We start from the raw sequence: 5,702 nt of genomic DNA on the forward strand, positions 1-5,702 counted from the left end.
TTCTTTTTCTGTTACACTCGCAGACGTTCCTTTATTCTGTCTCCCCTCCCACTACACGGAGTGCTGAGCTGCCACAAGGTCAATTCAACATCCCTTTCATATTTAAAAAGTTGTTCTTCTAAGTGGAGAGTGAATTTAAACCAAAATGATCTGTGATCTGATTTTGATTAGAAACTGATTTAGATTCAAGCAATATTAAAAAAATATTGCTCACAGTCCAGAGAGGCTGGTGGGAATTATTTCGTGACTCTTTCACTGACTCTCTATCACCATTCGGTGGCGACATGTAATTGTCTTTATGAGAGGGTTTTTGAATCTTTGACTTGTTAAATCATGTTGTTCAAAGATGCAAAGGTAACTGGCACTATTTTCTGTTTTCTCTGTAAACGAAAATAGCCACAAACAAAGCCACAGTTGAACTGTTGCTCTTCTCAGAGCAACATAAAGTTGTTTCGGTTCTGAATAATTTTCTGAATCTGTGTTTTGAGTGAATCAGTTCAAATTTAACTGATTTTATTCAAGGCTAAAGACAAAAAATAAATAAATAAAGTCACGTCGCCACTTAATTGCGCATTAATGTAACCTGCAGAAAGAGTCAGTGCAAAATACCCACCACAGAGGGTATTATAGAATAAAATAGAATAGAATTTATCTTAAAGATTATAGATTACCACAGGCCTTTGAATGCTTGATTATGATTGGCTGACAACCGTTGACGAAGGTGTGCAATTATTTTTCAAGAAACGCACAGTTCCAGGCAGGTCTTGACTGCATTACAGTTCCATATCACTTCACCAAAATATTTCAGTTTTTTTGAAGGTCCTTACAGCCTACATTACAACAGCAATTGAACCAAAACCCACAAAGTAACGTCACTGTTTTTGAAGCAGTTAAAAGCTTCAGTATTTGTAGAGAAGCTGCTGCCAACCACTGTTACCAAAGCCATGCAGACTAATCTCTCTCTCTCTCTCTCTCTCTCTCTCTCTCTCTCTCTCTCTCTCTCTCTCTCTCTCTCTCTCTCTCTCTCTCTCTCTCTCTCTCCTTCCTTCATATCAATGGCTCACGCCTCTGTAGCTCTAAAATTATGTTTTGGAATTAGCAACGCAGGCTTAGGATGTGAAAATTAAATAGAAAGTAGTACAAGTAGAATATAATAGAAATTATTTCTACAAACAAGAGGGTTTTATGGACGAAAACCTGACAAATGTCTTGAAATAAAACATCTAAACAATGTTTTAAGGTGTGGTAACCGTGTTAGAAGTGGAATAATAATGCTCGCCCAAGGAGCAACCTTCCACATTGCCACTTCGGTGTGCATTATTTCTCAATAATTAAACGGCTCGTCATCAGTTATTTCTTTCTTAGAATAATACGTTTTTGTTTGATACAATAGTGGAATATCATCAGGAATCATATCATGCTGAGACATTCCCCTTACTCTTACGGTTGCTTGTATAAGCTCTCTCAAGCAAGTCCCCATGTGAAGTATATACAATAAATAGCCTATATACAGTCATATACTGAAATTGAAGTTTTGGGTCAGGCATTTAAAGTGGTTGGTAAAGCTGTCTCGCACCAAGTATACGCTATCTCTCAATTATCTGGGTGAACATGTTAGCCCTAACAGCATAGTACTAATGCCAACATATAAGTCGGCCAAGAATGTCAGCCATATTTTGATTCCAGGGATCAATTCTTTTTAAAGTGAGAGCAGCAATCAATTTTCCCTCTTTTCCAGAACAGTTCCAAAAATTGAATGACGTTCAGCCATCCAAACTTCAATTTCATGGGCTGCTACACTGGTCAGGGAGTCTTTTTTCCCGCAGACCTTTTTTTCTCTCTCAGTCTTTTCATTCTTCAGCTGAGTTCACCGCGGTGTCCCATTATTATTCTGTTATGTTTCATTTGATTTTTGTCATCTGAGGACTCACATACACTTTAGAAATACAAAAGCTCAAAATGTGCCTGGCACCACAAATATGTGGCACATGTCAGGTTAAGTCAATTTCAACACTGAGTATTTCACTTCAGACAGAGTGGAATTTCATGAAATTACAGCTAACAAATTTTGTGGAATCAGTGAAGCTTAAAACAGGAATATCACTCAAGTTAAAAAGCATGCAAAGACCTTATTAACAAGCAATCGCTGACAAAAAAAAACATGTTTATGAAACAGAAGAATGCCAATTATGATTATGAAACAGAAGAACACTATACATCACTTATATATAAAAGACATGCTTCAAACTGGCCAAGCAGCATGATGTGAATCAAACATAATATAAAGCTCCATCAAACCACACATTATTTTCTGATCTGCTCTAAAGGACGCATTTGTAATATGGATATATTAGTATGGATTTTCTCTTTTGTGAAACCCTAAATATTTGTTCTATTTAGACAGCAACATGTTATGAAACATGCCATTTATTTACTTGCTCGTACTGTATGGATTGTAATATTTATCTACATGTTTCAAATGCAGTTGCATGTCTAATCACAATCAAAGTACTTCCAAAAGCACTCACAGAAGAGTGTGCAAAAAAATGCCCATTAAACTACAAGAAATCATGACCTCCTTTAAGAGTCATTATAAATGAGTACGCTAAGCTGAAGGTGGGGGGAATGAGGCCAGCTGTATCTCATGAGAAGAAGAGGAAAGGGGGGTTTAAAAGCTGCCAGTAGAGTTATTGCATCATGTCTGTGTTTAGTGCGGCCTTGTGGAGGCTCTGCTCTTATCCCCCATCTTTAAGAAGGCAATCAGGGGTGTAATCCTGCAGGTATTGGGGGAATTCTCTGAGACACACACCAGGCACTGATCTGATTTAAGTGTCATCAGGAAGCTGTCAGTTAAGATGAGCCAGGAAGTGTCTGCTGGGGTTCAGAATTACAGTACCTTTTCAGGGAAACTCAATTTGTTAAGAGGGGGGGGGGGGGGGGGGGGGGGGTCTGATTTCTCTGAAGAAAGATGATCTCTCTTAGATGGTATCAAAGCTCACTTAATATCTATTTAAGGAAGTGTTGGAGGAAGATTGTCCAATATGAGGGCCTGTATTCACCTGCATTTAGTAGGCTATTTATGCCAAACATGACACATTGAAAACTCTTACATGCAGTTCTCTAAATTATTTGACGCTTTATTAGCATAAAAAAAACTGTTTATTTTTAGAAACTTTTTATTTTTATTTAACCCTCATCCTCTCCTCCTGAACCTGTAACAAATAGGCCTATTTACTATATTTGTATAATAAATAAGTATAATAAATAATAAAAAATATACTTATAATTATACTTATTCTTTTTTTGTCCAGAAAGCTTATATCATTTCATTTTTATAATTGTTTTCTATTTTTAATGCATTTTTAAAGATATTTCATTTTCATTATTTAATATACCTTTAAATTAATAGATTTTATCAATAATTAATTTAATAATATAATTTAAGCACATTCTTCACATCCTTTCACTTAAATATGCACCAATGCTATATTTTCTAAATGTCATAATCATTTCTTAACAAACAAGTATTCATTAGTTCAATGAGCTCATTTTTTCTGCATTAAATACATTTTCAGTTAACTGTGACTTTGTATATGTACATTTCTTAAATGCTTAACTTTTACCTCTGATAACAGAACACTCCAAATGATATGGACTCGAGCACTTTCTGTAAAGCTGCTTTAAATTGATGTGTATTGTGAAAAGCACTATACAAATAAACGTGAATTGAATTGAATTGAATTGAATTACAAAATAACTCTCCATTACATGAACAAACTTAGAACAGCTCAAAAAGTCTCACATTGGGTGACTCTGCTGACCTCTTGTGTAAAAAGAAAATAATATAACATGATATTTCATGACACTTGACTAATAGCTTTATATGGAGCAAATGAACTGTTCCCCTGGGTCCTAAAGTCCGTTTTTCTTTAGTTTTATTCTTCAATATGCGTTCAGGTATATATTTTAGACATTATAAAATATTTTTTTGGTAAAGCTTAAGCCTTTTTTATACAGTAGGTTTGTATTTACAGTATAATGAAGTGTTAGATATTATAATAATTCAAGTTAGTGAGGTGGACAGCAGGGGGATAAAAGTAAAACCTTGAAGAATATTTATTTGAAAATGCTGATTTTAATTCAGAATTTAACCATATAGAATAGAAAATATAATATAAAATATGTTCTGCATTATAAATGTGTTCAGATCTAACTACTTCAAATGTGTGTGCAGTCTGCATTGTGCCTGACTGGTTTTTATAAAAAAATAAAAAAATAAAAACTTTGCCCCGATTATATGACCCCCCATTCAAGTGTGTTCAAGTTATGTGATGTGTTATGTGATGATATCGCTACAGAAAATGGCTAGAAATTTGATTACGGCTGTCTTAAGAAAGCAATAAGTTATGTACAAAATCTTTCTCTTACAAATATTGAACAAAAACAGTGTCCTCTTACCTTGGTGCGGACGGCATATGCATTTTGCTTTCACATATCAAACACAAAGTGGAAAAACCTCATATTGATTTAGCGTGGCCGGCGGAGATGTCATCTGAATGTTTTTCGCTTGTAATGAAATTATCCAGGGCCCTCTTCTTGGCTTATGGCCTCTGTGCTTGTGGATGGCCAGACTTTATTAATCTGTCAGAACTCCACATGCAACAATACAGCCTCAAGAATCTCAGGGAGTTCTAGTGAGTTTCTGCTCTACGGGAAAAAGCCCTCACATACTTATTACAGTGTTCACATGCTCACACAAAGAACATCAATGAGTCACACACTCTGCTCAAGCCAACACCAACACTACAGTTCTGTGAATCCCATGCATTTAGAGCTATATTTTCACAAGTATGTTTAAAATGTAACACAATAATTTAATCAGTTCCCTGCAAGTAAAATTGAATTAAGATATGGTTGCTAGAACAGACCATTTTGCAAATAAGGCCTAGGGTTTGTGTACCACTTGCCAGGATGAGTCATAAGTGTGTCAGGGCTGTACAGTAAGAATGCCTAAATGGACCATTTACTTCAAACAAAATTGCAGAAAAAAAATTAGGGCTATTTTATGCTATCTAATGCTTGAGACATATTTGAGTCTTTTAACCCCATCCAACTCTTAAAAACCAATAATACATTTTGGAAAATCTATTTTACAATAAATATACTTTTGTACAAAGCCTTGTATACCTTTAAGGGTCTTAAGTGTTTAAAGGTTTTATGTCTAAATGTCAATTTCGTTCCATTGTAAATGTCACAAAAAATGTATGGTGCCGTAGGAAAGGTTCTGTTGACACAGCAAAGGTTAAATTATTTTGAAAATCTCCCGATGTAGTTTTAATCTCTTATTTTGTACATTTCAATCAAAGCTAGAAGTTACAGTTGTTTTTGGAAAAGTAATTAATTGCATGAGAAAATTTGTGAGCTTAATTTGATAAAATGAGCTTACGTCTCGCAGGCAATTGATGAAAATTCAACAAAGGCCTCTTAAAAAAGCACTCTGATATTTCTTTAGTGACTTCAACTCACCAGCAACATGTAATGATTTGCTTTCAATTTTATGAAGTCTTGATGTTCAATCAGCTAAATTTCATCCATAACTCACTGTAGATTTAAATTAGGTTCATTTCAAGTCTGATTTTAAAACCATTAGGGAACCGCAATGTTATGTTTGTGTAGAAGAAGGAAACAAGAAGCACTGAATC

The sequence above is a fragment of the Siphateles boraxobius genome, unplaced genomic scaffold (genome assembly GCF_051911475.1).
Source record: "Siphateles boraxobius isolate OS27281-9 unplaced genomic scaffold, OSU_SipBor_1 130, whole genome shotgun sequence".
Taxonomy (NCBI): Eukaryota; Metazoa; Chordata; class Actinopteri; order Cypriniformes; family Leuciscidae; genus Siphateles; species Siphateles boraxobius.